The 10,716-nt window shown below is 48.7% G+C and overlaps 1 protein-coding gene across 22 annotated transcripts in view; it reads right to left on the reverse strand.

Annotated features, from left to right (window-relative positions):
• The window catches only part of MICAL3 (microtubule associated monooxygenase, calponin and LIM domain containing 3), a 218,919-nt gene extending 208,546 nt beyond the window's left edge, over window positions 1-10,373 (reverse strand). For 21 of the 22 annotated variants that reach the window (XR_010751058.1, XR_010751059.1, XM_066381120.1 and 18 more), the window contains exon 1: window positions 10,030-10,373. The gene's annotated coding sequence lies outside the window, so the exon portion shown is untranslated. Of the gene's footprint in view, window positions 1-9,663; window positions 9,684-10,029 lie in introns of those variants that run through there. The other variant, XM_066381105.1, reaches the window with a different exon arrangement.
• Between the last annotated feature and the right edge of the window lie 343 nt (window positions 10,374-10,716).

Below are 10,716 nucleotides of genomic sequence, written 5' to 3' on the forward strand. Positions count from 1 at the left end.
TGTCTTCTGAAGCAGAGCAAGTCATGAGCAGGGACAAGGTCACATACTTCTACAAACATGCCCTGACCTACAATAACACCCAGTATAGCACAACATGGGAAGGAGGAGATGGCGAGATGATAAATTCACGAACAAGTTGCTCCAGGAAATCTAAAGAGTGACTAATAAGAAAAATCATGCCCTGGCCAGTTGGCTCAGCGGTAGAGCATCGGCCTAGCGTGCGGAGGACCCGGGTTCGATTCCCGGCCAGGGCACACAGGAGAAGCGCCCATTTGCTTCTCCACCCCTCCGCCGCGCTTTCCCTCTCTGTCTCTCTCTTCCCCTCCCGCAGCCAAGGCTCCATTGGAGCAAAGATGGCCGGGGCGCTGGGGATGGCTCTGTGGCCTCTGCCCCAGGCACTAGAGTGGCTCTGGTCGCAACATGGCGACGCCCAGGATGGGCAGAGCATCGCCCCCTGGTGGGCAGAGCGTCGCCCCTGGTGGGCGTGCCGGGTGGATCCCGGTCGGGCGCATGCGGGAGTCTGTCTGACTGTCTCTCCCTGTTTCTAGCTTCAGAAAAAAAAAGAAAAAAAAAAAAAAAAAAAGAAAAATCATGCAGAGCCGGGGGGCATCTCAGGGAATGCATATTAATAAGCACGAACTCCCACATGCTCCCTGGTGGCTGCTCCTGCATGAGAGGAAACCAGTCTCAAAATCTCACTCCAGTTCATTAGCATGGTTAGTAACAGGACCAGCTGACACAGGGTGCTCACTGCGTGCATGCCAAACGCCTGGCAGAATTCTACATACTGACAACCACTGCACAGGTGAAGAAACTGAGGTCCAGGGAGCTTAAAGAACACATCCAAGGTCACAAACCCCAATCAGTGGTGCAGCAAAGTCTAAGTCCAGTTCATAACCAAGACACATTTGGGGTTTTTGAATCTAATGTAGCTCCACCGTTTACCAGGTGAGAGAACTCAGGTAAATCATCTAACCTCACTGAGCCGTACGTTTCCCCACCTAAGTGGCAGCATTTACTTAACTACCATGTTTGTTGTAAGAAGTGAGGGAGATATTTATAAAATAGACTCCTGGTAAATGAATTCTCTTCCCACCTTTCCCATTCCTCAATCTAATCCTTACTCTATATAAGAAAGGATTTTAGTCAAATTCCTTGACCTCCTTCACCATCAGGGAATCATCTTTACTCTACCTTGGGTTTTCCCTCCTATTGCCTCTGCCTAAGCATCTGTACGTCACAGAAACCTACAAAACACAGCCTGGAGTCCAGACGAAGGGAAAGGCCGTTTGCACAGAGCCAGGTGAGGCAGCGCAGATGTGACGTTGCAGACGACTTCTGATGGGCAGTGAGTACTGCACGAGCAAAGGCGGGCCACCGGGCGTGGCCAGGACGTACCCTGACTGACAGCCAGGACAGCGCCTGGTTCTGTGTGCCACCCAACATGCCCAACAACAGGCCTGAGCTCAGCAGTAACACCCATGGCTCCAGGGCTGCACGTGTGGTGGAGGACAGCGGGCAAGGCAGGTGAAAGTGACAGGTAAGCCCTTCCCACCAATGGTGGAAGACTAGACTGTCTGAAAAAGCTGTATATAGAAAAGTAAAAATTTAAATTTCTAGAGAAGAAATTCTGTTGCAAAATTCCTTTACCTTAAAGAATTAAATTTAAAGCCAACAAGTACAGACACACAATATTATAGTTTGTAAGTCAATCCACATTTCCATTCATCAAGTTTTCTTAAAGCAAGGGCTACCTTTAAGCTGATGAACACTTCTCTAGGGTCATGGTCATGGACAGAGAGAGCTTTTCATTAGCAGCATATAAAAAGGTCTTAAATGCTATTACCAAGCTGAGTCAACTCAATTAATATAGTAGGGAACAAATGTCAGAAGGCGCTTAACTCATTCCCAGGAGACATAAGTAATTTCTATTTGAATGGACCTGATCAAAGTGATCCAAAAGTCTTATTATTAGAGGTTAAAACATAAGCAAAAACTGTATATGACTAAGTGTCTCTAGCAATAAGAGCCCCATCAGGCAATTCCCCACAATACATCAGCTTCTTAATAATGGGGGGGCTGGCAGACATCACTCCAAGGCCACCACTGGGTTCCAAGGTCCTGCAAACACAGTATTGTGGTTCTAGACTTCTTGAGAAAAGAGCCTTGGGGATAGTATGGTCATCTCTAATACCCAAAGCACCGGTGCAGCCCTCCACGCCCAGGACTGCCCCCTACGCTCTGAAACTGGAGAAGGGCACACCCTGACAGCAGGCTCCTCCAGCAAGGGCGACCAGTACCTCCACTAGAGCAGGACTTCCAGGACAATCTGCCGCACCCAACAGACCCACAGGGGTGATGGCCTGAGGGCGGCCCCCGCCTTTCCTGCAATCAAGGTACAGGGCTGGTCCTCAGAGAGGAGCTGCAAAATGATTCTGTGTGCAAAAACACAAACATTCCAGAAACAATAGCCACAGGGGGTAGGTAAATTTTAGAAATTCTCAATCTTATATGTACAAAACTAACAAAATCTAATCAAGAACTCTTTTGCCAGTTAATATAAATTTTCTTGCCAATTCATGTTCAGGGCTCCCTGGCCAGTTAAGTCACTTATCACAATACTATGGTTTTCTGCATTTGTGTCTGCCTCCCCTAGAAATGTGGTGACCTCTCGTAGGTGAACATCATCTTATTATCCGGCACTTGCCTTATTGCTCATTAAACACGCTGAAAGAAAGTCTCAGGGTGTAACCTAAAGCTCGTATGTTCCCTGTCTCCCTGAGGGTGGCTGAGATGACGTCTTTATGCCAACTCTGGCCACTAAGGCTGGGCACTCTGTATGCACTAAATCCTGGGGCCTGATTCAAGTTGTCATCTCATGAATTTCTTTCCCCTGCCCCATACTTTTTCTTCCCCATTTCCTCTTCTTTCACTCCCTCCGTACTTCACCTTTCCGGGGAGATGGTTAAACACACAGGACTTACAGGCATCCAGCCTCTGACTGTACTGGATTTATAGACCTGACACTCTCTGGAGTAGTTCTACTACAAAACAGAAGTGACAATACCTACTTGAAGACTAGAGACGGCATGTGCATACAAAGTACTTGGCACAGTGTCTGGCCCATAGTAACACTCAGTTAATAAAAGCTATTACTACATAACTGTCCATAGGAACCACTTATCTAAAGGTGCTTAAAATGCTAAAGGCAAATTGATTTTTTCCTACCTCTGCAAGTCTGGCTTTGAGACAAGCCCACATATTTTGAAAAGAAACGGATACATGTCCATGTCACTAGTTAAAACACTTCCCCCTTTCCTTTTCCCCAGGGAATTAATGACTGATCAGTCATGACCAAACTGGGTAAAAGGTTCTGTTCCAAAAAGTGGTTAGGATCCCAGAGTAGCTTGGTTATAAAACAAAACAAAATACATAAAATAAAAATTATTCATAAAATAACAGGGAATGTTCAGGTTCTAGGTCTTGGGAACTAGAAACCCACGCCAAGCAAAAGGTAGAGGGAAGGGGAAGGGTTTCCTCACCTTTTCTGGGAGTAGAGCTGTAATTAACACTCCTTCTAGATCCTATGACCCAGCCCTAGGTCCCCAAAGGTCCTCACACTGTCCTCAGTGCCCCTGCTGGGAAGCCCACCTGGGCCTGTGCTCTCCTCTAAATACTGCAGCTTACTTCCTACCCCTGCCTCAGTTTTAGAGGGCATGCTGGGTAACCTACATGCCTCTCCTAGAGCATTCCAGATAGATAGCTCAGAAGTGAACAGGAGAAAATGCGCAATGGTGGAGAAGGGGGTAAAGGGTGGGAGAGAGGGAGGGGTTAGCCCCCAGGATGGACATAACCCTGCCACAAGTGAGTGGAGAGCACCATTCCACACCTGGAAGGCGGAGTCTGCAGCCTGACCCCTACTTTTCAGCAGAGGCCTTGGCCCCTCATGCATAGCACAGGGACCATGACAGCAACTCCCTCTGCAACCAACTGCATGAGCACTACTGCACACACAGAATAGAGCCTGTGGTGCCCTTGGTGATCTCTGCACTGGCCACAGCAGTCCCTGCAGACGCACTGTAAGGCCGCCGTGGCCATGCAGGTTACCACTGGATTTGGGTAGACAGTAAAGGAACAGTGGAGCCAGAAAAAGTGGGCCATTCTGTTTACTAAAGTCTCTCGTAACAGTGGATGAGCAAAAAAAGGCAGGGCTCCCAAGCCCCTAAGCATTCTGGGCTCACCTGGACTCAGGCCTCCACCAGCCTCAGCACTCGCCAGTCAAACACACTGGGCAGAAATCTCAGGGCTCCCAAGCCCCTCAGCATTCTGGGCTCACCTGGACTCAGGCCTCCACCAGCCTCAGCACTCGCCAGTCAAACACACTGGGCAGAAATCTCAGGGCTCCCAAGCCCCTCAGCTCTTTTTTCACTCCCCCTCCAAAAAAACAGCTAGAGGAAAAGAACCCTTCTCTGGCAAACAGCAAACAACCCCAAGCAGGAAAGCAATCTGCAATTTGCAATCTGCCTCCCTGAGGCCAAGCACCCACAGCCTTCCACAGACTACACACAGGGCACTGCCTCAATACAAGCGAACAAACCTAAAAAAACCCACTTGTTTACCCAACAAGCATCACTGTCATGATGCTACTCCCCTTCCTTTCCTCCAACAGTTCTCATTCCCAGTGAGGCAGCGTTGGTGGTGCAGGCCAGTGAAGTTGGGAAGACTTGGGGTGTTAGTAGGGACTGTTAGTCAGCCTTCCGTAGGCTGGGAACAGCCTGCGCTACAGGTTTGTTGTACAGGAGCTACAGGTGCTGGGAGTAGGTACTGCCTTCTCTCCCTCTTCTCTCTGCACTGCTGGTTCCTCCTTTCTACCTAAGCTCCAACGCTGATATAGGCAAGGCCTCCTCTATCAAACCAGCAACAGAAAAGGGGCATGGCAGTAGAGAGGACAAGGTTGGGACCAACCAAAGTTTCCCTCTACCTTTCACAGTTATTATTTTTCAAGGCAATGAAGAAAACTCAATTAAAAGCCACCAGTAAAGCCTTGGCCTGATAGTTCAATTGGTTAGTGTCATCCTGACACACAAAGGTTGCTGGTTTGATTCCCAGGTCAGGGCACATATGGGAACAGATTGATGTTTCTCTCTCTCTCTCTCAAATCATTTAAAAAAAAAAATAGCCCTGGCCCGATAGCTCAGTTGGTTGGAGCATTGTCCTAGGAGTACAGAGGTTGCCGGTTCAACTCCCCGGTCAGGGCACATACAAGAACACATCAATGTTCCTATCTCTCTCTCTCCCTGCCTCTCTCAAAACAAACAAACAAACAAACAAATGAAAAACAAAACAAAAAAAGCCACTAGTTAACAAAATGACCATGTTGCCCCTCTCCTTGCCGAGTTAACCAGACCAGATCTATCACTAGATACACAATTAAACAGACCTCTGTGGGCCTATCTCGGCAGAAAAACTCCTCTCCTGGCTTTCACTCATACACAACACACTTGCTCCTTCCTTCCTTCCCTGTGACAGACAGAGCAGGCCCCTGCAGTGGGATGCAGGGCACCTGGCTGTCCCCACCAAGGAGCTTACTACTCAGCAGAAACCGTCACCCTCCGCTGTCCACCTTTCCCCAAGCTGCAATCCAACAGTCCAACTTCTTCTCCATTCTCTAACCCGATTCCCACCATTTTTCTGAGTTATGGCAACTTTCCTCCCTGCCAATAACAGAAAGCCAATACACTGCACAACTTAAGGCAACAGTTTTCCTGTTCTCTTCCCCAGTTTCTTGATTTTAACTGTAAGCCTTTAGAAAACTAGAAAGAGCTAAAGCCCACGCTAAGAAAACAAGTCACGTCTAGCTGAGCTGCACAGGGCAGACAGGGATACTGTTCTGTCCACCTCAGAGTCTGACACCCTCTACCACCCCACCCAACTGCACAGGGTTAGAGGTGACTTCTAAAAAGTGCAACCAAAGGTGACTGGGGAGGTGGGATATTATCTGGAGGGAAGGGAAGTCCACAGAGTTTAGGTAAATGTCCAAACAGTATCTCCACCATTCCCAAAATTTTGTGGAGCTAAAGACAGAATGGGAATCAGATCTTCAACCCTGCCACCAAATGCAGAAAAAACGGAGAGTCTCAGTTACAGCACAGATTTTGGCCCAAGTGCTGTCCTCCAGGTTTACAATTTCAATACACAGTTTAAGTTAAAAAGCCTGGGTTCTAAGCATGTCCCCAGGGTAGAACATCACAAATGTCCTCTGTCTACAAACCACCTTGATTCTCTCTGTCCCTATTCTCCCTATCTGGTCTTATTAAATACTTCACACTTTCCAAATAGAATTTTTTTTTCAGCTCTGATTCTTTTTTCTACAGTAATGAACCTCCACTTGGCTAGAGGAATGCTTCTGGTACCAGGAAAGCCCAGGGTGTGAATACTCTGCTTTCAATGACAAATAAAGGCCAGCACAAGCACAGCCCACACCAGAAAGGCAGCGCAGCAGTGTTGAGGACCTGGGTCTGCTCCTCAGACACCAGCAAAGCATGGGGGTTAGAAGCACATGCTTTGGAATGAGCTCAGATCTGAGTGTCAGTCTTGCTTTCTGCCACTCCCGAAACCAGGATTCTCACTAAACTCTAGTTCATCACCTGTAAATCTGGGAATAGCAGGTACATAAAGTACCTAGTACTGGCTCCCACACAGAAGTATTCAGTATCAATGCTAACTAGTCTTAGCTCTCTAGTCAACTACAAAATGATCTGGTATCTTTAAATCCTTCAGGCTTCCAAAAAAGAAGAAGATACCTTTTCCCCTATAAAAGTATCAATGAAATGTAATAGAAGATGAAAAACCCAATTCAAGTCCAGCTCAGACATTAACTCACTTGCAACTTAGAGCAAATCACGCCCCCTCCATTTCTGCATCTATAAAATGGGAGTAATATACCGCACCTAACGTTGAGGATCTGACACAAGTAGAATCAATGGGACAACAGGCAATGAAAAAGCTTTCACTTCTTCAAAGGAGAAGCAGTAAGCAAACCCAGAGCATGATTACTAATAATACAGGACAGCTCTCTCTTGACCTGTGGTGGCGCAGCAGGATAAAGCGTCGACCTGGAACACTGACACTGAGGTTGCCAGTTAGAAACCCTGGGCTCGCCTGGTCAAGGCACATATGGGAGTTGATGCTTCCTGCTCCTCCCCCCTTCTCTCTAAAACAAATAAAATCTTAAAAAAAACAACAACCCACAAAAGAAACCCCACAATAATATGGGACAGAAATAAACCAGTCATGTTTCTTCCTCTTTCAAGGTTTGATAGCCTTTTAATCTGTCCACAGGGAGCTTGCTCCTCATGAAACCCAGGTCAGAGGCAGAGCCTATCAAACATAAGACTCTGCCCTTGCCCGCTGGTCAGGCCTCACCCATGCAGGCCACCTCTCAGTTGCCAGTGCCAAGAGATCTTAGGAAAAGTTTATGGTCCCGCTTGGACATGGCAACATAACTACCACCAAAATCTTCACCCACAAGACTACTCAACAGACCCAAGAAAGGGCCAATTCTAACCACTCACCTTCCTATAGAGCAGGGGTCCCCAAACTGCGGCCCCCTGAGGCCATTTATCCAGCCCCCGCTGCACTTCTGGAAGGGGCACCTCTTTCATTGGTGGTCAGTGAGAGGAGCATAGTTCTCATTGAGAGACTCGTCAGTTTGTTGATTTAAATTTACTTGTTCTTTACTTAAAATATTGTATTTGTTCCCATTTTGTATTTTTTACTTTAAAATAAGATATGTGCAGTGTGCATAGGGATTTGTTCATAGTTTTTTTAATAGTCCGGCCCTCCAATGGTCTGAGGGACAGTGAACTGGCCCCCTGTGTAAAAGGTTTGGGGACCCCTGCTATAGAGTGATGTTAGACCTCTTGTCTTGAGGTGTATACCATCCTTTCTGAAAAAAATGCAACAAATAAGCCAGGAGGAAGAGCACAATTATTACTTCTAGGTCTAGAGGTTTAAGTTTCATTTTTAACCTATCATAAAAATTTGGGTGTGAGCCCTGGCAAGGTAGCTTAGTCAGTTAAGAGCATTGTCCCCATACATCAAGGTTGTGGGTTCGATCCTAGGTTAGGGCACATGCAAGAATCAATCAATGAATACATAAATGGGTGGAATAATTAGTCGATGTTTCTCTCCTTCCTCTCTCTCCCTCTCTTGCTCTCAAATCAATAAATTTTAAAAATTCTGGGGTGTGAGACCTATAGTAGGAGGAGGAAAAAAACTGACAAGGGCTAACCTTCCTAACTTAAGAAGGGGGCATGCAATCAAACTGCATTCAATTCCATCACCCACAGGTTTCTATAGAGACAAGAAAATATTTATTTACATTTATTAAACACCTATTATATCCAAGCACTGCTCTAAGTACTTTGTATACATTACTCCAGAGCCCATTTTCTCTCACACACTTAGAAACACCATGAAACAGCGCTCAATGAATGGGAACCATATCAGGTAAGGGAAAATCACAATCTAGTAATCAAGTCCTAGATATCTGAAAGGTTAGTGTTGTGAACACAAGAAGGAGTCTTGGCTAGGAACCAAGTTCGAGTTCCTAAAGATTCTCTACAAGAGGAACTTCCCACACTACGTTTTCTCTGTAATTCTGGAATTAACTCATGGTATTTAATATACTATCAAAAAGTTTAAAAATATTTTTTTAAACCTGGAGCACAAGAATTCAGTGCAGGGCTAAAACGACCTGGGCTAGATTTCTGACTCAAATACACCTGACAATCAAATATTAAATTTCTAAGTTCCTCTTAAAGGCCTTCGACAGATGTGCTTACAGGGAAAGGCAACCACAACCATAAACTGGCATACCTTGGCATACCTGTGGCCAGGTAATGAGAGGGCCAAGCCTTCCTGCCCGCAGCAACGATTCCAAATAAGAAGTCTTCCTCACTAGGAAACCCAATTCATCTTCATCCCTGTCATCCTAAAAGACTGTCTGCAGCAAATTGTCAGATGGGACTAAATACACATTGGTGTTCTGTTAAAATGCCATTCTCTTCACCCACACGCCACGAAAAAAATAAAGCGATGTTTAAAAAAAAAGTTATAAACCTTATTTACATCTTACCTCCTTCCCTCTGCATTAACGCACTTCGTGTACACACCATAATTAACTCGGCGTTGAACGCCAACATCAAAAGAACATAAATGTGGTCTGTATTCGTGGAAACGCTGTCCCTGAATTATGACGGTGGAGAAAAACCAGCCAAAATCCAGGGAAGTCCCTGCCCCAGAGGATGAGCTGGGAGGCCTCGCCCGAGGGCCACGAACAGCCGCGGTGACGCGCTCACCCCGCCGGAACCCACCGCGCAGGGGCCCACCGCGCCCGCTTTAGCGGACACCAGGTGAGCCTCGGATCTGGGCACCGGGCTCCAGGGACGGTCGTTAAGGTTGGCATTTGGAGTGGCGACGCAGATCTCCGAAAGCACGGCCTCGTCGGTCAGGGAAGGGGAGGCTCCCAGACACACTATGCATGCAGAGGCCATCCACTCCCCCTGTCATCATCACAACAAAACAGAGCTCAAGGAACTTGCGGGGCCTCCCCTGGCCATGTGCCACGTGGACCTCCAAGGCCCTCCGGGCAAGACCCACCCAAGAGGCAGCGGCCCGAGAGCGGGCAGGTCCCACCCGCGCCTCAGGATCCCACGCCAAGCGCCGCCCAGGGCCTCCGCCCGCGCCCCTTCCACTCCCACTCGGCGCCGAAATCTCCCGGAACGAGGGCCCGCGCCGCTGCAATGCGCCAGACTCTGGCGGTCAAGGACAGAGGCCGGGAGGCCCGGCCGCCGGGGAAGGCTGGAGGAGCCGCCAGAAGGAGGCGCCAGACCCGCGGCGGGCCCGCGACCTCGGGGATCCCGGCGGCAATGCGGCCGCTATACGTCGGGTGACGGGTGACGGTGGTCACCTGTTCCCAGGCGCGCGCCCGCAGACACCTGAGCTCGGGGGTGGCCTGGGCCTTACCTCCGCCGCATGCTGTCACGCTGCCCCGGCGCGGCGTCCGCCGGCCGGCCCTGATCGCAGCCCCGAGCCCCGCAGCACCGGGCACGGGCGACAGCACGGAGGGAGCAGCCCAGGCAGCCGCGCTGCCGCCGGCAGGGCGGGCACATGGAAGGGCTGGGGCTGCTGCCCTCCAGCCCGACCACCGGCCCCCGGCCTCGGGGTTGACAGATCCGAGTGCGCCTTGAGAACTGACACGTGGCTGCCCCCTCAGGGACGCTGTTGCACCTCCGGCTCCGACCGGGCCGAACCCCACGATTACACGTAGAGGGTAAATAAAGGAGCTACCGCCACACTTTTTCCCTTCCCTACCCCTCCACACGGTCCACATGGTACATTCCTCAAAGCCCGCCCCGGAGATTAGAGGGAGCAGTAGATTGGTTGGAAATCTTGGAAGGGGGCGAGGAACCACACAAAATGGCCAATGGAAAAGCGCGGTGGGCATATCAAAGCCTGCCATATGAGGAGAAGATAGGATACGCTTAAAGGGGACATGATTGTTGCTCTCGGCAGTCACAAAATTAGAATTTTCTTCCTGACCCCGTCCAGACGGAAAACAAAGAGATTAAGGAGTCCTCAAATTTTTGAGTTAGAGAGCGAAAAGAAAATGCAGATACAATTAAACCAGATATATATGTGTGTGATATGTGT

The sequence above is a fragment of the Saccopteryx leptura genome, chromosome 4 (assembly GCF_036850995.1).
Source record: "Saccopteryx leptura isolate mSacLep1 chromosome 4, mSacLep1_pri_phased_curated, whole genome shotgun sequence".
NCBI lineage: Eukaryota > Metazoa > Chordata > Mammalia > Chiroptera > Emballonuridae > Saccopteryx > Saccopteryx leptura.